The sequence below is a fragment of the Manis pentadactyla genome, chromosome 12 (assembly GCF_030020395.1).
Source record: "Manis pentadactyla isolate mManPen7 chromosome 12, mManPen7.hap1, whole genome shotgun sequence".
In the NCBI taxonomy this organism is placed as follows: Eukaryota; Metazoa; Chordata; class Mammalia; order Pholidota; family Manidae; genus Manis; species Manis pentadactyla.
The window spans coordinates 97,012,389-97,037,596 of NC_080030.1; positions in this window are offsets into that span (position 1 = coordinate 97,012,389).

Consider the following 25,208-nt stretch of genomic DNA (forward strand, 5'->3'; position numbering starts at 1 on the left):
GTGGAGTGCCATACCTCCATCACCAATCCTGATTTCTTACTGATATGGTACTCTTATCTCAGGGTCATTGTAGAGATTACTTTTGAATAAACCTTGTAGAGGGCCTGAACATGTTAAGTACTCTCTAAATGCAAACTTACAACTTCATGAAGCCTTTCTGTAGCATTATGTGTACCAGGTTTATTGTTAGCATTTTCTGTATATGCTATAACTCCACCATTAGAAAGTACACTCCTTGAAGGCAGTAATGCCCCAAATCCTTGGCATAGGGCCATACACATTTAGAATTTGGAATATGATAAAGTCTGCTGATTGACACATAACCTTTAATTAAAAAGTGTAAACACCATTTAGGGGGAGTAAATGTGAACTCACTGGCTTTATTGAAAATAAGGCAATGCATATTAAATTGTTGCTGTCATTTTGGATTCTGTGTTATGCTGTCTTCGCTATAAAGCAAATTTGATTGTAAAGAAAAATATATCAGAAAATTAGAGGGCTGGTGTGAGGGAGACTGCTGATTTTTGACAGCCAGAGGAGGGGTTTTAAAACCAATACCAGATGTTGAGCCAATCTTGGGATTCATATTTCTTTTAGTTTTACATTAAGATCTTTATATCTCCTTTCAAGAAGTCCAAAAATATTGCAGAAATTACATTTTCAGGCAAAAACATTTTAAAGTCCAAATGTTTTCCCTCTCTCTCTCTCTTTGAAATATGATTATTACAATTACTAGGAGCAACAATTAATCACTAACTGCTTCATCAGCATGCAACTGGGATCGAAAGCTGACTTCCTTTCTTTATTCTTTTTTTTATGTTTGACTGTACTCAGCAGGGACTGAGTAACAGCAAACTAATAACCTTTGCCTACCTTTTCTAATACCAGCAAAGAAGAAAATTTTGAATATTTTTTCCAAGAACAGTCTCCCTCCCACCCACGTTTCTGAATGGAACTTTAGAATTACAAATGTTGACCTATTTTGCTGTAGAAATAAGGCATAGAAAGATGTTTCCTTAAGATTTGACCAACCACACTTTGCTGTGTTTCATTAAATAACTCTCAAGCCTGAGGAATGGCTATATAACTCACTCCAAATGAATACTGATTTTCTATTTGTCTGCTACCTGATATTTTGAACTTCATGCAAAAGGACCTATGAAATTTTGTGTGAATGTCCATAGAAAAGAACAACTAGTAGCAAATTCATTAGTCAGATATTGTATACACTTTTAAACTTTGGAATAAGCTTTTTTCGTTTCCTGTTTCTAATGTATGAAGCTAAAATTTATTTCAAAATTTACCTGAGTCATATGACTCCATATATATTTATATATATATATATATCAACTTATACCCATCTACTCAGTAGTAGTTCTTCTAGTCTTCTAGTGTTTTGACTATCATTATGTTGCATTTCTTAGACTTCAGGGAGAGGATATTTGGGTCATTCCTACAAGGTGACAGGTTAGCCTGGGAGCAGAATATTCATCTTCTACTCCACAGGAGGAGTACTTTTACTTAGAGGAACAGTTCTCAATTAAACAATCCATAGACTTCAAACTACCTACAAATGTCAAAACACAATTTATGTCATTGGGTATTTTCTATACCTTTCATCAGTTTCTCTAAAATACTAAAATAAATCTCCTTAGTGGAAACCAGAAGTTGTTTTCAGGGTAGCGCTGAATTACTTTCTGTGTAATCACATTCATTCATTCACTTAATTATTTTAAAGTCCAATATCCCTTGAAAATGTTACCTATAAGATCTATAGACAAAAGTTTTCTTAAAATTCTCTTAAGGTTTTTAAAGTTTCCTCCTTAATATTAGTGACTTCATAATAAGTATACATTAATAATCCATATGCCAAGAACTTACAAGGGTCTGACATTTTACTCTACAGTTAGTTTGTCACAGTTTCATGGGTGCTGGCAGAAGACACAAGACTCCTGAGTCAGAAGCAAAGGACTTTATCACTTACAGCAATAGCAGTAGTCAGAGAATCAGTACTTATGCTGGTGGCCCACTGAACAATGCTAAGTGGGACCAGTGCTTGCTCACACAGTGCTTTGTATTACAGGAGTGGAATTCTACACTTAGGTAAACTGAGCCTTTTACAATGGGCAGTAAACCTGACTGATCTTTGCTCTAAAGGGAAACATTATCTTTGCCATATTGGACAATAAACATGCAAGACCCATGGAAAATTATTTTCTAATGGTATTCATCCTTTGATTCAACACTGTCCTGGTGTCTGGAAAATTTTCTTGAGTACACCACTTTATCAGACACACTGATTAATATGACCCCAAGATTAGGACAAAATCTGTTAAATTTGTCTCATACTACATTTAATTAAGGTTACTATCAATAGGACTTTGAGTAGCAGGATGAGGCAATATGCAGTATTAACATCAACTGTCCCAGAGCCAACCAGCTAAGTAAATCTCATAAAGCATCTGAATCTACCCTAGAAATCCAGGTGTCTTTCTCCTTAAGTTTCGACTAAGGCTGCTACCCAAAGGGTTTACAAATCTAGCTGGCTTGGGGTTGCTATTGGGGAAAAGTAACAAGTATCACACTCAATGATGGTCAGGGCAGAATCCCAAAATTTCAAAAGCGATATATATGATCTCCTTATCCTTTTAGGAGGAAGCAACCAAAAAGAGATGATCCATTTCTGGGGACTGTGTATTCAGTGTCCAAACTGCTTTATAAGGTGTATAGATGAGGAAGAGTTGAAGGAGGAATAGACAGAAATCTTTCTGAGTCAAGTTTTGAGGCTTTTCCAATGTTCCACAATACCAGGTGCCTGGGGATGTTATGCAACACGAGAAGTCCACTGAATAAACTGGCAAAGCCCATTCTTGTCTGACTTTTTGATAAAAGATGCACCAATGTTAGGCATGAACGTATAGCCCATAAAGCTGAACACATGACATAGACTACTTGAAGAGTGACAGTGGCCTCCGTATTAGGCTGATCAGACCATGGAACAGCAGTGCTATAATATGAAAAATGCCACAGCTGGGAGGTACTGCCAACTCCCCTAACGGGGTCATAGTCTGATCCAGTCCATGTGCTACGAGCAGGGGAGTGAAACACCCAGTGTAACTTCCCCTGCAAGAAAACACATTCACTTATGGTCAGATTCATACATCGGACATGCAGTGGTAGACTGTGCATCATAAACTAAATCATAAAATAAATCAAAATAAAGGGTCCTTTACTTGGTGTTCAATCTACCTTGATAGATGCATTGCCATGTCTAGTCTGAGGACGAATCTAGGCAGAAACAGCGGCAATCTGGGCAGGGCAGTCTCAGTGAGCAGACTGATTCCATTTGGTCTCATTAGAGCAGAGGCCCTCACTGTGGGCATCTCCATGATTAACCCAGATGGTTCAGTAGGCAGCATGATTTGTTTCCATAGTTTGTGGTTCCAGAGAGAGATGTCTTTAATCTGCCAGTCTGTGGTTTACCAGGTGGCAGAATAAAGTTTAAAGCACTGGCAACAGCTCAAGAGACAGTAACCATAAAACAATGCTCATCAAGGGGAGTACTGGTCTACTGAGTTGAATAACCATGTCCATGTTCAGTTCTGCATGGTATTCAGCTGTGTTGCATTGAGCAGCTGCAGCAGTCCAGTGGACAACATGAGGTTTCGTTTTAGATGAACTATCAGTGAACCAAGCACAGGATTTTTAGGGCAACCCCTGTGACTCAAGAGCCCTATTATGCCAGTAGTTTTGCCTCAGTTGGTAGAGTTGGGGGGTAAAGATTTCCCCAAAGAGTTGCCTAGTAACTGTGTTATGGAGGTAACAAATCCAAGACCCCAAGGGTCATCTCTGAATACAGGGAGCTTTCCTTTGCCAGAGACAGAATCAGTAAAATCGTGAGTCACAGAGGCTTGTAGCTCAAAGAGTTCAGAACTACAGAGAACATGCAAAGCTCACCGAATAGCTTTCAACACACGCTTTTGGTCTGGATCCCATTCAAATAATGCTTATTTGTGTAATAGGCAATATTATGTCCCAAGTAAAACGACCACTTGTCTCCAATACTCAAAGAAGTCAGTAAATTGTTATATCTCCTTAGGGAGTGGCAAAGAGAACATAGTTTTTCCTTGACAGAAGGGTTGAAAGTTTTGATGTACACCTACACAGACTAGCAGGCCTCTAAACTCTGTTGAAGGTTATCAGCCACTTTCGCCAGTAGAAAGCACTACAGTCAAGGCCATTGATACTGAGGCTTCCGACTTGACGACACACAGGTCATCATGTATTTAGTGAAAATTTCAGACTTCAGAAGGCAGAATCAGAGTTATCCTGACTCACCCATTTGTCAATAAATGGCAGGGGAGCTTTGGTACTCCTAGGGGCATTAAGTGCCTTTCTGCTTGAAGACACACTATGCTTGGTCCTTGGGCACCAATGGGAAAGGAAAGAAGGCATTGGCCGTGTTCATAGAGCATACCAAGTGCCAATGGTCTGTGCAATGAATTCATTAATGGGGCTATTGCAGCAACAACTGGATTCTGTTGGCAGTAATCCATTGTAAACCTCCATCTGCCATCTTGTGTTGACATTACAACCTACTCTTGTTATCTTTAAGGTGCAAGGTTGTGATTTTCCACTCGTTCTCCTTGGGTTATATTTTGCTTCTCTTGGACCACCCTGGAAGGGACAGGAAGACAAGATGGGAAGTGGTTATGTGCCCCACTAACAATTTTCTACATGTAGCACTTGCCGATTGGGATAACCCACTCTGGAGTTTATAAGCATTCACAATACGCACATATAAAACATTAATATACCTTCACAGTGGAAACCACAATATTACAATGAACTTGCCCAAAGGGCCTCATTCCCAAGGACGTATTAGGTCCCCTTCCCCTGCTTGTACCCAGCCCAAATCTTACTACCTGAATCTCAGTACCCCAGAGTGGAACCAGGGAGGATTGTGACTTGGGTACATTTCTCCAACAGAATTATGTAAGTTTGAATTTCTTTCTTCCTCCAAATTTCCCAGCACACCTGGATGGGTACATATGGCCTTTGGTTCTTCCTGGGGTCAGGGACACCTACAATTCATTTCGCAAAGCAGCTGAATGCCAGGTAGTAAACAGGAAGGAGTCAGAGGTGAGGCTTATTTATTTTCAGTTGTGTGCAGAATGTCACTGTGTGTAGCTCAACCAAATGAACCTCCAATGCTTTCAGTCCGACAAAGACCTGCATGAGCAGCAAGATTGCCCTTCCTGACATGCTCTGTTTTACATTTGGGGATTCCCTGACACAGCCACCATAGCCACATTGCTTTCTGCTTGAGGCTATGGGATTTATTCCCTTTGGCTGATTTGGATTTGACATACACTGTAACAATTTCTTTTTAAAGGATTCCACCTTCATCTGGGGCATCTACAGTTCCATTACCAAAATGACAGCTAAGTTCTTGCCTGGTTTCAACATAAGGGCTGTGGGAGTTTTCCAAGGTGGCGTGGCTTACTGAATATATGTATATCTAGATTTCTCTGGGTCCATTTTATTTCATTTCTGGGTCATTTTCATCAGGATTGTAAAGCTTATCCAGGAAGAGCCCAAGCACCTGTCAATGTCTGTCTGTGATTTCTCAGAGGAGCTTGTCTTCCTCATGGAAGTGTCCCTGGAAGGGACAGAGCACCACTATAGTAATAACAGCCAGGATCTACTGCAAAAACTCAGAGACAATTTACTGTCATCTCTGAAACGATCAAGTGCTGGCATGCTAGGCTACAGAAGGGCCTAAGACGTAAGAAAAGTCATCTATTTGCCATTGTTCCTTAACAGGCATCATATGCCCCAACTCAAGCATTATATTCCCTGTATCTCATCTCCTGAGTCAACTAACTAGAATTCTGAAGGTTTGCCTGATTTCTGTCCACAGTGGTCACGAATTTCCCTTTATTATTTTTCCTAAGTACATCTCTTTTGAATGAAAAGAGTTCATTTCTTAGTACCAGTCACTGCAGAGCAGCAGACCTGAGAATGATCACCAGCTAGAGGGCAGCCCAGTTCCCCTCTTACAAGACAATCAGTCACACCCAGGGCGTCATTTGGGTAGTTTGTCTTTACACATACTTTTTAGTGCTTTTCCAGAAACCATCTCTTCAATTAATTAAGAGGCAACAAAATGGAAGACTCTTTATTACCCACCTGACCTACATGAACCTTTCCTCTGCTCCTGTTAATCGGCCCACGGGACCCTAATCTTTCCACATGCCGAAAACGGTGCCTCCAGCCGCATTCTATGCCTCAGAAAAATGGAAAGGTCTGAGATTTTACCTAACAAGTTATTCTGTTTCTGTATCACGGATGTTCAGAGAAAACAACCAGTCAATCAATAATAAACCCCTTGGATAAAAGATAAAGGACTTTATTATTTCCAATGATTGTAATAGCCAGAGTATCAGTATTTTCACTATTTCCCCAAGTTCCAGTTCCCATAGGGAGGCCTAAAGAGCTTCAGGCACCATCCATATATGTAGTCGGTTATGATACAAGAGAGAAAACATGAAGTTAGAGAAACCAAACCTTTTACAGTAGGTAGAAAGCATGCCTGATTTTTACCCAAAGGGAAACATGTTTTTATTATACTGGACTGTTAGTGACAATGACAGCAACAAGAACAACAAAAAAATAAAGAAAACAAAACAAAAAGCAAAAAAAATTCTGCTCTCAGTTCCAGAGGGAGAGCTAATAGCCAGCTGTTTTCTATACTAACACCCTTGAAATAATAGTCCAGAAAAAAGGTCTGTGCCTCTGTTTCAAAGATGTACAGAAATGTGAGACCCATGCAGAATTTCTCCCAACATTACCTTGTAAAAAGGTATTAAAGTGCATATTCTGTGTCTGTCTTTGACCCTATCTTTCCCTTTTTTTCGCTTCTTGCTCCTACACACACACACACACACACACACACAGAGCAAATGATGAAGACATGTTTTTGAGATGTCCTACAACCTTAAAATAATTCCTGGGATTTTTACAATAAAAATGCCAAGATGTTCATTTGATGCAAACTTAAGAATTTATTTAATAGTTGTGAGGATAAAAAAAAAACTTACTTTTCAGTAATTATTAATGGGAAATAGAACAAAGTCTAAGCATAATAATAAAATAAGAAGAATGGCTGTGAAGAATAAATGGGAGGGTGGTATATGGCAATATTGAAAGTCATAGAATTAGGAGCATTATATGTAGTGAAGCAGACATCAGGCTTAGGAAATAGGCTGGAATGAGAAAGTTTGGCAAATATTTGAAAAAAAAACAATTTTGAGTTAAATTTATAATTGAAAAGAAATCCAGTCAGTTAAGGTGATGGAGAAGGAGTGAGGGTAAAGCGGTCCTGCTTCACTGAGCAAGATAATAGTCTGCTCGGAGTGTTCTGGACCCTGGAATTTTAGAGACTAAAGATTTAAGGTGGCTATAAAAGAATGAATTGTAGTAGTTGACATAAGAAGGATGAATAAGGATACCAATTAAAACTTACTCAATGCAAGAAAAATCTGGCAATGTTTCAGAGATGATGATAGTCAAAACTATATATGGAGGCAGAAAAGAAGTCTTCTCAGAATTTTTCAGTACAGGAGCCATTCAACTTACTTGGAAGTGAAGGTCTTTGGGACAGCCAGCTATTTCACAGGACATAAAGATCTTCTCTAGTGGGAGGTACCAAATACTGCCTCCCAGCTTCTGTCTGAAGATACACGCCACACAAGTTGAGAAAATGCCTATTATTATATTATTTTTATTGTACCATAAATATTCATAGCATCATACCACAGAGGAAAATCGTACCGAAGGAGAGAGAGGATTCCAGCATTAATGAGCTTATGGAGCAATGTAATATGCAGAAGGAAAAGAAGGAGAAATGTAATATACTGACTTTTAATTTTTATTTGAGACTGATAGTCATAGCTTTCTAAAGCCAGCCTCATTAGCAGAAGAGATAATACAAGAGGGAAACACACTACAGATTTCAAGCTCTAGTTTTGACAAACTTATTTATTGCATAAATATGATGAAAATGTAACTATTACCATTGATGATTATGCTTTGCAGTCAGGCTTTATATTCCCTTTGTAAAAATGCACACATGTAATGTGCAAAAGATACTGAATAGGGCCAGTTTAATAATTCTCTCAATAAGCTTACTTTTGTAAGGTCAAGGGTCTCACAGAGGGTGTACACATAGATGGGCATGCCTTGTTAATATTCTCATCTTGGGCTGCCCTGAAGCTGAGATCTAAAAGGAGCAAAGGCAGAAGTTAATACGTTGACACTTAGTCTTCCTAAAATCTCAAGCATAGCCTCATAATGAAATATATTTAATTTGTGCTTAGTTTTCACAGAAGCCAGCTACTGTGATTGCCTCAAACCATACCACCTGTGCAGTCAATCTTGCAACAAAATCCAGTCTCTATCTGTATTGCAGCAGCTGTACACATCTGGAAGGTAGGCCTGTGGAAAAGCATTTATGTATATTTGTGTATATTGTCATGCACACAACGAAGCAGATCTGTTTTAAATTGCAACTTTGGAATTCACTCTATCAGTAGCTTTGTGTAGACCTGAGCATATGGTGGAACTGACGTTGAATGCTAGGAGTGTGCATCCAGTTGGATTTTATCTGCAATATCTTTAGGGAAACCACTGAAGGAGGAGGTTGCATTGACAAATGTAATAGCTAATATTTACTCAGTCTTCTCTAGGTATCAGGCATGAGATAAACATTTATATGCAATGTCTGATTTAATTCTCACCACAATTATATAAGGTGGATATTACTATCTATTATCTCTATTACATGAGAAAATGTAAGTTTAGAAGGTTATGTAACTTTCCTGAATGCATAAACCTGTTGAATGATATTATCACAACTAAGGTCAAGTTCTCTGTGAACTTGGAGTCCAAGTTCTTCCTCAAGGTATATGCATGACCTTGAGAAACATTTAAACACAGTCTAGGATTCTGCAAAGAAATAGATCTAAAATTGATTTTAAAAAAGAAAGATGAGACATGCAAGTCAGTTAACTTAATTTGCTAGAACGTATTATTTTAAAAATGTTTTCTGTTGTGCTCTCCCACATTGGAAAGTCATCTTTGGTGAGAATTAAGAATCCTGAGTCACAGAGTGCAAATCCAACCTGGGAAAATGCTCTGCAAATACAAGCTTCTGTTTTCAAATGGGACCTAGTCTCACAGTGGGTGGTTCAGCATGAAACATCACATTTTTCAGAATTCTCACACTCAGTCTATTATTATATAATCCCAATGGTAACTTCAATATCTCAACTCTATAGCTGAGTATCTCAAGAACAGCTTGTTATAAAAAAATTAAAGTTAAAGAAATGCTTTTAAAACATTTCAAGTTAAATATGGAGTCCATGTTTAAGCATGCCACTGAGTATAGTCATACTTAGGAATTCAATATGTATTACTAGAAATATTTTTTTTATATTTGCAAAATGATCTACTCAATAAAATGCTGAAATTATCTAAATAATATGTGCATGTAAAACTATAGGAGAGTATTTATAGTACCTTAATAGAGATGATATCTTCCACAGGAAGAAAAAATTAGGAAATGATAATAGTTCTGTATTTAAAACTTCTGTATAATGCCAAGCTATAAAACAGTAAAAGATAAGTAGCATGCAGAGAAAGAAGGAAATGAACAAACAATTATACCCATAATATTGTTAGAAAAAGCATAAAACTTAAATGTGATTTATTCCCACCAAGAGGTTTAAACATTTTAACAATAAGATATTAACAAAGGGCCCTGTGGTGGAAAATATGCCAGGATCCTGTTCAGGCTGAGAGAGGGGTTTGGGGGGGATTGGTAAGGACCTTGCTATATCTGTTTGAGTTTTTTAAACTTATCAATGAAATTAAGACAAATGTCAGAGAAGGCCCAATATGGATATAATTGGCTTAGGTGACGTCCGGGAAAGAATGTGAGTTCTGTAGTACTCAGCCAATGAGGAAGCAGGGGAGGGACTCGCATACTAAGGAATAAATTACTTGGAGCCAGCAGCCTCAGGTGTGCATGCCCACCAGACACCTGATCTTGCAAGACCGTCATTAAAGCCTCGCTCAGCTGTTCTCTTTGTCTCATGTCCACTTACTGAGTTTGGACCAGTGAGTGCTTCTGTACAATTATAAGAAAAAAAGATTAATCCCAGATAAAAAAGAAATAGTGACAGAATCCAATGAAAACAGTTTGGAATCAGTTTGAGAACTTTTTAAAACACACACACACACACACACACACACACACACGCACATGCACACACACACACAGTAGGACTTTACTTCAGGTAATATGAAAATCAATTAATCTGCTGTTAAATGACATTTTTACAGTATTGAATTTCCAATCCAATGTATATTTTACTGAAAAATATTTTGTATGCATTAAAATCAACAATTTACATTAGTTGAAGACCAGTTTTGATGATTAAAAATGACCCTTTGGTATTTGGTCTCCTGTTTCCCAGCCCAGTCCATTTTGTAGTTTTTTAATCCTTTCCTTTTTGAAGTTAATAAATGACCAATAGACATAGAAAAGGGAGAAAGAAGTGGTCACTTAAAAAATTATAGTTTGAACTTTTAAACTTTTCCTCTCTGGTGGATGGGCTGTTTCCTCTCTGGATCCAATTTCAAAACAGAAATGGCTATTGCAATTCTAAAGTATTAATAACACAGTAAACACTGTGCTTATTTTTTTTCCTGCATTTTTAACACAACAATTTGAGCAGATAGTAGGGAAGTTGCTCTTTCCAAGTCAACTTAGTAAGAGGTCAGGCAGAACTTCTTTATCAAAGCATAAAAGCACAAAGAAAGAAATGAAAAATGTGTTTCTTTTATTTTTTATTGAATGTTTTAATACCTTTGGACACACTATGTGTGTGTGTGTGTTTGGTATGAGGTGAGGTGGATCTCTGACTTGATTTTGTTTTTGACACTATTCAGTATATAGTATATCTTTTTCCCAGTGGTTTTAAAGATCATGCTTAAGATAAGCAAGATTTGTAAATATACATAAAATCTATTTCAAGCTTGGAATATGGGGGGCTATTTTAAGGTGTTACAATGACTGAGGTGTGTGCCATTAGCATTTACTAAGTGAAGGCCAGAGAGGTTAACATATTAACAAAGAATTTTAACCAAAATGTCAGCAATACCTCTATTTGAGAAATACTGCACCAGGAAAGGCAAAAATAAAACAAAGCAAAACCCAAAAATATATCAGATGAAAAACTTTAGAAAGAGTCGGTCAAATTCAACTTATGGAAAATATATTTGGCTTGGAATTTGTTTACACATATAGACTAATTTAGATTAGAGGAATGATTAAGGAGAAATAAGAAATTAAGATTGAAGCTGATAACCCAGAAAAAACAGTTCTCATTTATTTCATATCTTCAGAAAAGTATTCTTTCTTTCTTCTGCTTATGTTCAATACATCCTTGCTAGATTATGCATAGGAACTTTACAGGTTTTCCTACCACTATGTATGGAATTTGTCTTTTATTTTACATGATATTTTCTATTACATATTTCCACTGTATTTTCTAGTAGTTTTATCTTGTGTATATGAATAAGGAAGCCATCAATTTTTTTATTGTTGTGGATGTATTCAATCATTTTTTAGGTCTATTTCATTAGGTATAAGTTTAAAAATTTTTGTTTTATTAATTCTCTTGCTTTTTGAGATAGACAATCATTTTCTTGTTAGATTCATATTTTTCTGCCACTCAAATATCTTATATGTGTATCACTTCATATGATTACATTACCTGGGAACCCAAGCAATAGTCATAGTGCCATCTTGCTTCTCATTTTAGTGGGAGGGCCACTAATATTTTATCAAGTATTTATTAGCTCAGTTCCTATTAGATATGCTTAACTAAATTTTCTTTCTATTCCCAACATATTAACTATTTATATAAAGAAACTTCAATTAACAAGTGTATCAGCTCAAAAAAACCCGAAATATTTATTTACTTATTATGACTTAATTGCTAAATATAAGATGAAAAGTGGGAGGGACTTAATTGTCCACGTCGTTCCAATGGCATTTTTAAATTACAGTTACAATTTCCCAAATGCTCTTTTCTCTTTGTATTTACATACTAGTATTTTCTTCTTCAAATTCAGAATGATTCTGATGATGCTCCTATCTCAATACTTCTACTACTACTTAACTAACTACCCATAAAATGCATTCTATGTGTTGGATTCAACTCTAAGTGTTTCGTGTATATTACTCATTTTTCCCTCATGACATTCTCAGGAGGTAGCCATTACGTTTACCTTCATCATAGAAATAATGAGCAAGTCATAGGAAGGACACATGACTTTCTCAGCATCATACAACTAATTGACCATAATGGAAGATATCGGATGAAGATGGCACATTAATTAATTATCTCTTAATACCACTTTCCACGTAATCTCAAATGAAACCTGCGTCACACCCTTGTGTATTACAGACAGAGATGAACTTTTGCTTTTCTTGTATTTGTTGTGGTTTCTTTCTCATGCTTACCAATGATCTGTATTTAGATTTATGCCCTTTGGATATGTTGACTCATTTTCTGGTGTGTGCGGCCTTGGTAATTACCAGCAGCCGATCAGTGGCACCTATGGGGCATCCAGACAACTTCATTTATTCAGTAATTTTGGCTGTGGTTCTTCCTACAAAGCTTCTGTGGTTTTCTGCCCATTTTCCTAGCTGGTCTTCCATCCTGCCAGCTAATTCTCTGAGTTATCCAACATTATTTCAACAAATATATTTTTTTCTGTTATTAACTAGATCTGTTTTTGCTGCTCACAACTGAGAACCCTATCTGAGAAATTATTACCAAGGAAATGGGGTGCATTAGATACCTGCAAGGGGATGTGGAGACCATCAATTGTTTATCTGGCACAGCTAGGTCAGAAACCAGTCAAAATCTTGCTTAAATGCCAAGATGGGAATTGAGCAGCAGTGAAAAAGCTAATCAAATCATTGCCTGTGGTCACCTGGCATCAAGCGCTTATTGCAGGCTTTACTTTTGGGAATTGAGTTGCTCCTACCACAGAACAGTAGGATGTACATGAGGAATTTATGGACTTAGAAAAGGGGCAGCTGCTTCGAACATCAATGGGCAGCTTAAAGAAAGTGAATGACAAGTTAAAATCCTTGAATTCTAGGCTCATAGCACTCTCTCAAATCCAGGGAGTTTCTAGGATCAAGATAAAAGAATCTCTTATCTTTGTTGCTGCAGGGACTGAGCCGGGTAAAAAACAAAATGTGGTCTTAGAGATAGTAAAATTAGACTGTCAGTTGAATTGAGAACTTTTCTTTCTCATGTGAAAATGAGAGAATTGGGAGGAAAAGTGTTTGTTAGCACTCTAAACACTAATTCCCTCTGATAGTCCCTTGACACTAAAGAACATAAAGAAACTTATTCATACCTCTCTCTGGAGACACCTAAATCCAATTCCCAGGATATAGGTTTCCTGGGGAAGTGAAATGCCCAACTCTTCGGAGAATGCCTATCCACAGGACTTAGGTATATACTGATCCATCATGCCTATTGGGAGGATTCTCTTTATGACCTACAAGACCTCTTTTGGAGTTCATGGAGCAAAATAATGCCATAGGAAATACTTTTTTTCTAATGCTAGTATATCCAGTAGAGTTTGACAGTTGTTTCACCCTGCTTCAAGAAAAGATCTGCCAGGATTTATGGAGAGTGGCTCTTGGTTTTCCTAGAGAATAAGGAATCTCAAAGGAACTGAACTGGGGGATTAATGACAATGATTTTTGGGGAAGGCAGAGTCAGGAGAGAATTTCTTGAAACGGGCTCAGAACATAAAGAATGTCTACGCTACATTTAACTCAAAGGACAGTTCCACTCACAGTAATTAAGTGGACCAGAGAAGCTGATCTCTCAATGTTTATCTCCCTTCCACAGCAAATTCAGAACTTACTTAGGGAAAGAAGTAGCTATGGTGATAAAGTTAGATGCTATGCACGAGTGCAACAACACAGGATCCCCCTTACCAGTGTATGAGAATATTTTTCCTAAAGTTGTAAATCTGTACCCATAATATTGTACCATTCATTTGGGTGTTGGTTGATAGCTTTTTTTTTTTTTTTTTAGGTCTTTTATCATAGAGAGTACCTGTAATGTGGATTATATACCTTTTCTGGGTTTGGATTTAGATTTGATTTCTTCATCCACCATACCTCAATCTTCATTGTCATGAGTATCTTAGACAATTGAATGTCTTATTCAGCATTGGTATCCCTCATAATTTCTTCCATGCAAGGAACTCAATTTCCCATGAAAGAAGCAAAACAGTGTGATAATGCCCTTAGGTTACTTTAGTCTTGTCACATACTTTATTGAAGAATTGATTATGGCACCAGATCATAGGGTGCTACCTATGATTCAAAACACTGACCAATATATGTTACTACTCCTTACATAGCTGATATGCTGGGTCCCAAATCTAAGGAACAAAACTGGAATTAGCACCTCTCCCAGATAGACCAAATCAGTCAGTCACATTTTTTTTCCTTCCAGCCCTGAAATCATGAGGGTGCTGCTAGTTTAGAAATTAGTAATAACCGAAGGAGAAGTGTTCTACCAGGGAATTCAACCATGGTAACATGGAAGTAAACAATGTCGTCTAGACAAATTAAAGTCTTATGACAATGAATGAACAGGCAAAAAAAGAGGAGATGTTTACTTTATTGGATGAGGTAATAGATCCTGAAAATCAGGAAAAAAGAGTTAATGATGTATCAAGGAGAATGGGTACCCAACTGGTCCCTGGAGAATTTTTATGCAATCATGTCTAGTTGTGAAAGACGGAGACAGGCCTAGCAAGACTCAGAATTCCTTGGAATGAACAGCTGAGTACCCTACTAGCTAAAGAACTCCATAACAGCTGATACCAAAGGAAATACAGAATGTGTAGAGAAAAATAGAAGTCATATTTGTCTATATATATATATATATATATATATATATATAAAACTCTGTGACCATTGTGAAAATAAAGTCTTATCTTGATGACTGTCTTATCTTGATGCACACACGCACATGTTCGCTGCAAATCGGATTATTTGAAATATGGGCACATAATCTATTTCTCTTTTCATTTCTTTTCCTTTCAGTCACTCCTGTGACAGGAATAAGTGATGGTTCAGTTTGTATTTTCAGATGTGCTTTGGTGAATATCAAGACTGGCTCCAAGAAAACTAGAACCAAAATATATATATATTCCTTAAGGATTCTGGTCTTGGAGCTAAATGCAGTGACTGAAGAGACTTAAGAATTTTCCCCTTTTGAGGTACTGTTGAAAAATGTTGTTATGAAAGAAGGTTGCATTGTGTTAGACAGGAGGTTTATTTTTTCTTCTGTCATAAAAGATTTTATGTGAATGTTAGATTGCCAAAGGGACAATTTCCAGTGGACATATGTTGGGATCATGAAACAAATGATTACCTTTTTTGGGAAGAAACTTCCTATTATGAGGATCTTGGAAGGAGCCATGGTTCAAGATCAAAAAAATAGGGTCAAATACCCTTTTTTCTTTCCTTAGGCATCTAGAATACGGCAACCGACTTAGGTTCCACCAAGTGGAGGCTGTATTTTTAACGTTTAATTTTGGAGAAGCAATACAAATAAGAAGGATTTGTCAAAAATTGATTAACCATAGTTCTTTCCATGGCAGCAGGGCCCAGGGACAGCAGGTCTAGTACAGAGGTAAGCAGGGGTAGCGGGGCCTGTGGTGCCTGTGTTCGAACCAGCAAACTCCTCTGATGGAACTTACCTGTGCCTCCTGATGCTTGACCTTCCTATTTGCCGAAACATGCTTCTCCGGGTTTGACGGAACACCAATCTCAACATCGCCCCCTATGGGGCACTCTCTGACCGTACATGGCTAACTTAAATTCCACTCCAAAAGCATCATATTATTAATCTATCATGGTATTCCTTGTATTACATTACAATTGCTTTCTATATCCCATTAACTTCCCTATTAGAAATAGGACTAAAACTTTTCTGTTGTTACGACAGTCTCATCTCCCACAGGGCTGGTATAAAGCTGAGATTCTAAAACCGTGTTTCTAGGAAAGGAATGTAGTTGATTTTTCTGGCCATTTACTCGGCCAGTTATTGTATCGTTGCCTCTCAGCTCAAACTCTCTCTTCCAGATTCCATTCCGTGGTGCTAGGGCTGGAAATATGCAAATCATAGTTTTGCTTTGTCAGCTGCCTCTCTGTGAATCTTGGCCAATAGAGCACGGTCGAGGGGGCTGTCAGGGTGGCGCAGGAGGAGGGACCTGCTGCATCTTGTCTGCTTGCTCTTGGTCCCTATCAGCATCACCCTCTTTTCCTCTCACTTTTTCCTCCTGGCAACAGGAGATTGTTTCAGTAAAATATGATGGAGTTTTCAGTGTTTCAACAATTGCAGAACCAGCCTCGATGCGCTCCTGTAGAAACTCAAGCCCTGGCTGCTGTTGCGCAGTATCCCTCTTCAGATGGCTGTGTCCCAGTCCCATGAGGTTTCTCCTCCAAGCTAAGAGACACTAGCATAGGTCAAGTTATGAGGGGTCAGTTTCCTGGGGATCTAGCAAGCAGACCTCTTTCTCTGAGGTCTAAGTTTCAGCTCCGTGCGGCTTCTCCTCCAACTTTGCACCATTGCACCGCTAGCCTATGATGACAGCTGCAGCCTGCAGACAGTCCTCCCATAATAATTTAATTCTTGCTTTTGCCTTTTTAATTCTTCAATATCTAATTAACGATTTTTATGTAACACTGTTTCTATTAAAATAATCCATTTAACTTTGTCTAGTGACAGGACCCTGACTGAAATGAACTCCTTCCCAGGGTAGTAGATGTGAAAGTGTCCCCAGTGGTACCCTGAAGTCCTGTTTGGGCCTATTTAAATCCCAACTAGCTCTGAAAAGGGCCTCTTCTGCTTCTGTTTCTTCATGTGATGCACTGATTCAGAGAGTAGAGAAATCTGGGTGCTGAAGTCAATTTGAATTGTATTTTCAGCATTCACAATCAACAAATATAATGAAGATGGTCATGTTTTACTTTCTTTGTTTTTACATTGTTTGAATAATTTACAAGAAGAATCATGTATCAATCAAGTTCCTGAAGAAAACAGATTACATATTCAAATTGGGTATTCGAGATGAATTAATAAAAGGACTATTTACAAAAGTTAGGGTTGTGTACGGGGAAGCCAGTAGGGATAATGTAGCTCCCAGACTGAGTTGCATGGAAAGGCCTATTACCATCCTTAGTTCTGAAAGAACTAAAGCCATAGAGAGATCTGTCAGCAAGAGTCAGCTGTTAGGAGCTGTGACCTTTGGCTGAGGTACCAGTCAACCTGCAGGGATGGTGCTAGGGGAGTAAATTCCCCTAGCCACCTCTGATCTCCTGCCAGGGATCCCCATTAGCCAGGGATCCCCATCAGCAGAGCTCAACAGGAAACTGGAGGGGTAGGGATTGCTGGAAGTGGTTCAGAGGGGTCAGTTTCCTGGGGATCTAGTAAGCAGAGAAGGGGGATCTGGAGGAGGAACTGGGGGATATCCTGCACAAAAAGGTTAACTGCAAATGTAATTAAAATGTTTTCAATAACAGTAACACATGTTCAGGAAGTTCTTTCGAATAAATGAAGAAAATATATTGAGGGCACAGAGGGAGCGGCGTGGGAAGAGAGGAGCACAGTCACAAAACGTTTCTGGAAGCACAGAAGTGAAATATCAAAGAGAAACACTGCCACTTCACAAGATGAAAAGAATTGGAAATATAAGCATTTTAAGTACGATTTTTATTTTCAACAATGAATACAGATTTTTAACAAACTTCCATTTGATTCTGGAAAGCATTTGGTGCTAAGTAGCATAAAGGAACACTGAAACAGTTTGACAGATACCTCTGCACACTTATAACATGCGTATATGTATGTATGCTTTAACATTTCAAAATACAATATGTGATAAGTTGCAGAGCATTTATAATTAATTAAGCTGTTTTCACAGCCCTCTGGAAGAATATTTTTCCAGGATAGCTGACTGCATAATGCTGTGCATGATTTATTTATAGACTACTAATGAAGACATATCTAATCATCATAATTAATTGGTATTTTTGTGCTTTTGGGCCTCATCACAAAATCTTTCATATGCTGGCTTAAAGTAAACCTGGCTATGGGGCAAACATTTAGGACAAGCCCTGCTTGTTTTTTCTAATACACAACTCCATAGTATTAATTTATTTATTCCATGTTCCTAACTGTTGCTGTACAATGCCCATTTGGTTAAGCCAGTTTTTAAAAAGATTTTCTCGAATAAATCAACAAAAAGAAACCAGAGGAATGATATCTGGCATAGGAGAATGAAAAACTTAAGGTTTTTATATTATTTATTGTCAGGTAGTCATACTATTTATAAGAATCTCAATTATCTTGAAGTCTAAGCAGATTTTGAAGGAGCTTCAGAACGGCAGGATCAAAAAATATTTTTTTCCCTTCAAATCTCCTTGTTACTTTCCGTTTTTCTTTTATTGACGTTAAAAATAATTCTAACTCATTGTGATGAAACAGATTAGGATTGCATTTGTTTTGTGTATCTTATTATAGTTCCTGGGAGTTTTGGAGGAAGACTCTCAGAGAACTTTCTTTCATATTTGCATGCTGAAATAGTAGGAAATTATACAAGATGGATATGGTCAGGTTTAGGATGTGATTACATTTGTAGAATCAGGTCGGTCCTTACTCTCTATTCAGAGGCAGACCCCTGTGGAGGGCCTCTCCTGGAAGAGCACAGCATGATCTATGCTCTCTTTGAGCAGCTTCCTCAGAGGGGGAGAAAAGCAGAGTAGAGCCACATTGGTGTAGCTGTTCTTTCCCAAATTTACAGATTCCTTAAATCACTCCATCTGCCAAGGATTGAATGTATAGAGTTAGAGAGAGGACTGGTGTTATGCTAATTGATGTTCTTCCAAAGGAAAGTTGGTGATAAAGATTTGGTTCTGTAAAAAAGAAACAAAGAAAAACAGTATTTTGTATTTCTCAAATGCTTTTCAGTTTAAGTTATTCTTTGAATATTTTAGGATTAAAATATTCTAAGTATTTCATCTTTTATGTCTGCTGGTAATCAAGCAATTCCTAACATAGTTACTCTCTGCAAAGGAGAGCGTGAACACTTGGTTATTAAGATTCTTTCCCTGTGATGCTCACCCCAGGTAAAGTGTGTGGTAGAGGGAATTAACAATATTGTGCGCCTAACTGACCACACATTGTGACCAGAGGATGAGCAGGCAAGATAGAATGCTAGTGTGGTCTTCCATGATGAATCAGTTTCTTCTGAAGTAGTCAGGTGGTGACCTTAGAAGGCTGGGTGATTTGGTGTGGACATGGCAGCAAGCAGCCGGAGCATCCCAGTGGTTTCCACAAGATCAGTGTATTTTTTCAGGATATTCTGAGACAAGACACCATGTAGGATGTTCAGAACTTCCCTTCACCCACACTGTAATGGCAATGGGTCATCTTAATTCTCTAGGTGCTGTGGTAAAATCTGAGGCCTGAGCTGTACCAGCCTGATACGGCTCAGCTGTGGGTGGGGCTGCAGTCAGCAGACATCTCCAGCAGTCAGCTCTTCCAGGAAGTGTCTTAATTCCAGAGAGCTACTCTGACCTTCCCAGAGCATCCCCCATCTAGAGGCTAAGTGAGATGAGGGCAAAAGGCTGGGCGATTTGGGCCTAAGGCAGGTCAGCTCTGATGCGACTTGGTGAGTCCTGCATCAGAGTCTGACTTCTTTCTCTCCCCTGTGGTGTCAATTCCTAATGAACATCTTGAATCCCAAAGTCGGTTTCAGTGTTTGCTTTAGAGAATCAAATCTTTCAGAGGTGTCCATTCTTTTTATGAATATGATCACGTTTTTCTCATAATGAGATAAGAATTCAAATAAATTATAAGGCAAGATCAAATGTAGCGATGATGGTAAAGAAAATATTCCATTTCCTTTTATATATTTAGCTTTTATTTAGGACTTATCTAAGTTTTTGAACATTTGTGGGGAAAATTGAAGTTCTTAACTCTGATTCTAACCCTTTACCTGAATCTAAACTACTTGATGATGTAACTGGTCTACTGCTAGGCTAATGCTCCTGCATGCATTGGCAATGAGCTATTACTGACTGAGTCACGACATAAAGAGCTCTGCCCATTGCTCTGGGTGAAGGCAGAGATGAAGGAGGATTACAGACCTGCAGACTACTGGATGCAGATGTGATTTTAGTGCTTGTTCTATCGCTGGGAAAATAAAGCCTGGTAATAAACACTTTTACCCCAGGAATGTTCTATTGTCATTCCTCAGTCTCACTGAATCTATTGTGAACTTGACAAGGGCCAAAATCCTCAGGCCAAAAGACAACTGGCATAGCTGGCAAGATTCACTGTAGACTGAAGAACAGGAAAGGCTGCCCTTGTGGGAGGGGTACTTTGGCAGCTGCCCCTATGGATAGGGAAACATTTGAGCGACCCCAGAGGGCATGTGGTCTGAGGTGGCTGGTGTTCTAGAGGGCTGGGACTCACCCTAGTACTGGGCACAGGTAGAGGTGACACCTGAGGTATAGAGGTAGCCCATGGCATGATAAGGTCCTTTGAGAAATAGAGTGCATGTGAGGCAGCGGGAACCATGGTTGGTTATTGCTCATAGTATTAAAAAAGTCTACAGTGTGCTCCTGCAAGAGACGTGAGAAATGGCAGCACAAGAACATGAGCTGCTATGTGCTGTGGATTTGTTGAAGAATGAAATGGCATTGATACAAGAGAAGCCAACACAAGAACACAAACTATGAGGTACTATGGAGGAAGTAAAAGATTTGTTAGAAAATGAAGTGGTGGTACTGTGGAAGAGGTAAAGGCCATGAAGGAGAAGGATGTACCTCTGTGAAGAGCACAAGTGGCAGTGTAAGAATGTGAGCTGCAAGGTACCGTTGTAGATCTTGCTAATGCCTTCTTTCCATTGACATAGAACAGGAAAGTCAGGAACAATTTGCCTTTACATGGGAGGGATGGCAATGGACTCTCACTGTCCTTCCACAGAGGTCCCTCCCTAGTCCCTCCACCTGTTATGGACTTGTAGCCCAGGACTTATCAGCACGGGGGAAAATGCTAGTGCTGTGGTGGTGCCATTCTATTGATGATATCATGCTCACATCTGATTCTCTAGCAGATTTAGAAGGGGCAACTCCTATACTGCTGCAACATCTACAATAGAAAAGATGGGCTGTGAAAAGCATGAAGTTTCAGGGACCTGGTTTGTCAGTCAAATTTTTGGGGGTCATCTGGTCTGGTAAAACTAAAGTTAAACAGGAGCAGTCATACATAAAGTCCAGGCTTTTTCTATCCCTACAGCTGTGGCATTGTTACAGGAGTTTTGGGGTTTTTTAGACTGCTGGAGAATGTTCATTACGCATTTAGCACAAATTCTGAAGATCTTATGCCGTTTGGTACTAAAGGGTGTCAGGAGGTGGACCTGGGATGAGACATGTACATCTGCCTTTACTAAAGCAAAATGGACAGTCAAGGCCATGTAGGCTTTGAGTGTGATAAACCCATCAAGGCCCTGTGAGCTGGATGTTCATGTAAATAAAGATGGTTATGGCTGAGGTCTCTGGCAGTGGCTTGAACGAATGCACCAACCTATTGTATTCTGGTCACAACTCTGGAAAAAAGCAGAAGTACAGTACACATTAGTAGAAAAATAATTGGCTGCCTGGTACCACACCTTTCTGGCTATTTCTGGCTACAGAACCCATCACTGGAATCAATCTGATAAAGTTAATAACCACCTATCCTCTGCAGGTTGGGTACAAGACTGTATCCAAAAGCCATGGAGTGGCATGGCACAGATGCCTATTACTGGCCAAGTGGGGTACATACCTACACTAGCATAGTGCCCTCTTTACTAGTTCCTTGAGTGAAAAACTCCAATATTTATTAAGGCCAATGACATATACTAGTGAAAAGCATGAAGAATTTACTTTAAAGCCATTACTAGCAGAGAGTCCTTGTCAGGGGAGAAGAGCCCCTATACCTGAAGATGCATGGTATACAGATGGCTCCAGCCTTGGGCAGCACCTGAAATGGAGGGCTATAACTTTTTGTCCTAATACTGAGATAATATAGATGGAAGGTGATGAGGAAGAGCAGTCAGTGGGAAAATTTACAGGCAGAGTGGCTTGTGATCGGCCAGGAGCTCTCCCCTGTAGTTGTCTGCACTGACAGCTGGGCCGTCTATGGGGGCTTGACCCTGTGGCTACTGACATGGCACCATGCCAATTGGTTGGTTGGTCACTGACCCCTTTGGAAGCAAGAATTGTGGCAAGACTTATGGGCCTCTGGTCAGACTGTTACCATATAACATGTGACTGGCCATTTGCTTTTGGTATCCCCAGGGAATGACAAAACAGACACATTGACCCAGGTGCATTGGCTAGAAGGAAATTCTGCCTCTCATGTGGCTGAATGGTTACATCATTATTTGTTGCATGGGGGGCGGAAAACAATTTGGGCTGTAGCCAATTGGTGGGGCTTGCTGTTAACCTTTGAAGAAGTCAGCAGAGCCTAGCAGGAGTGCATTGTGTGCTCTAAAGGGGACTTACACCAAGTTTCACAGCAACATGGGACTATAGCTAAGGTGCTGATATCCCTTGTCAAGTGGCAGATAGACAATATTGGGCCTCTGCCTGTGTTAGAAGGGTACCAGTATGCTAGGACTTGTGTGGACACAGTTACTGGACCTCTGGTTGCTTTTTCTATGTGTTGTGCAGGCCAACAGATGACCAAATGAAGCCTGGAGCATCTCTTTGCAGCCTATGGTTGACCACAGGTAATTGAGGGTGATCAAGGTACGTACTTTACTGGATATGCATTACAAGAATGCCTCCCTTTACAACTGCACATACAAACTAAGGAGGATTTGTTGAAACTGAGGTTGGGTCTGTACCAACTGCACTAAACCCTGGAGACTACATTGAGAGGACATGGCCCTGGACATTTTGACCCTTGGATCAGAGATGGCTGGCCCTTCTGACACCTTGAGTACAAGGCCTGGAAGCTGGCCCCCTGTGTATTCCTGGAGTAACAGCAGAGTGGCCTCCAAAGATTACAGTAGTCTATCCTAAATGGCCAGAATGTAGGAGCATCTTCCCAGGGAGTTTTGTTTTATCATATGGTCAGTGCATGCACCTCCAGTAGCACTATTTATGGACCCCTCAGTAACCCCCACAGGGAGAGGAGTAAAGGTTCAGAATGCTAGACCTGAATGGGTTCCCCTTCCTGCCACAGTCCTATCACAGGACCATCTCTTGCATGCATCCTACCTAATGGACAAGATTTGCCTATGTTGGTGTCATTAAAACATGTGTCTTATCACCCGTAAGAACTTTGTGGATTGGGCACACACTCTAGCAAAAAAATGCTACTTGCCGGGTGCATGGAGCTCCCTATCAGTTCCACTACTAAGTGTGAGTCATGAACTCATGTGAGGAGAACTGGTTTTGAATGCAGCTGGAATGACCTCCTCAGGCTTGAGGAATATAATAATTTCTGTTACCTGTATAAAAATGTTATCGCATCATAATTTTTGTTATTATCTCTGTGTTGTTGTTATCCTCTGTTGCTGTGTGGAAGCCGGTTATATTGCTCCAGCTTTCCCTCCCAGGGACCTTTGTGGGAGATTGACAGCATGTAGATTGTGAGGCGAGAGTCCTGGGTGGGTGGAGTGTGGGGAAAATGGAAGTTCCCTATGGCCAGTATCCTCACCTGAACCTAAACTACTTGATGATGTAACTGGTCTGCTGCTGGTTCCTGCTTCCACACCCATAGGCAATAAGCTGCTATTGACTGAGCCACTATGTAAAGAGCTCTGCCCAGTGCTCTGCACAGAGGCCTAGATGGAGGAGGATTACAGACCTGCCGACTGTTGGATGCAGAAGTGATTCTAGTGCTCAACCTACTGCTGTGAGAATAAAGCCGGGTTAATAAACCCTTTTACCCCAAGAATGTTCCATTGTCATTCCTCAGTCTCACCATAGTGAACTTGGCCAGGGCCAAAACCCTCAGGTATGACAACATTCTTTTGCTTTTTAACTAAAAACACCATTTGTTCTTCTGCAAAGTCTAATGCATCTTCTGTACACTAACTTCTACTGAATTTCCTGGAAAGAATAACTTTCCTAATTAAATGAGAAAACCAACTAATTTTATTTTTATGATTCTTTTGCATTTGTGCATTTAAGCCAAGGCCTTATTGACTCAATGTTACTTAGTTACTTCTACAAAAATTGTAATACTTACATCAATCCTATGGAAGGCCTCCTGAGGAACCACTAGAACAACAAAAGATAAAGTGAATAGTACATCAACAGGAAGCCAGACAAAAGGAGAGACAGATCAGCATAAGCGGCATGAAATTAATCTCACATAATTGTACAAAATTTCAAGTCTTAGGAAAATTTGGGTAAAAGGGAGCGTATCTCTAAACTAATATATTTGTGAAGATGTGAATTATGTAACTATTTGTATTAGTCTGCTTTGGCTGCTGTAACAAAATACCATAGACTGCATAGATTAAACAACAGACATTTATTTCTCACAGTAATGGAGGCTGGGAAGTCCAAGATCAGCATGCCAGCACATTTGACTCCCAGGGGGGGCCCTTCTCCTGGTTCATGGATGGCCCCTCTGCATCTTCATATGGCAGAGAGAGAGTGTGATCTCCCTTGCTGCTCGTACAAAGCCACTAATCTCATGTGTGGGCCCACCCTTATGAGACCATGTAACCCTAATTCCTTCCCAAAGGTCTCGTTTCCAAAATACTACTGCACTGAAGGTGAGGGCTTCAACCTATGAATTTTGTGGGGACACAATTCAGTCCATCGCATTATTCACAAAGAAACATTATGACATGAGCAGAAAAATTAGTCTTCCAGATTGTGAAGAAACATTTTGATTCTGGCACACACTGTCATGAGAAAAGCTGAACTGAAATGAAAGAGGCCAGGGGCTGAGTTCTAATCACAGGGTTGAATGCCTGTGGGACTTGGCACAAGTCAGGAAATAGCTGTGACTTTC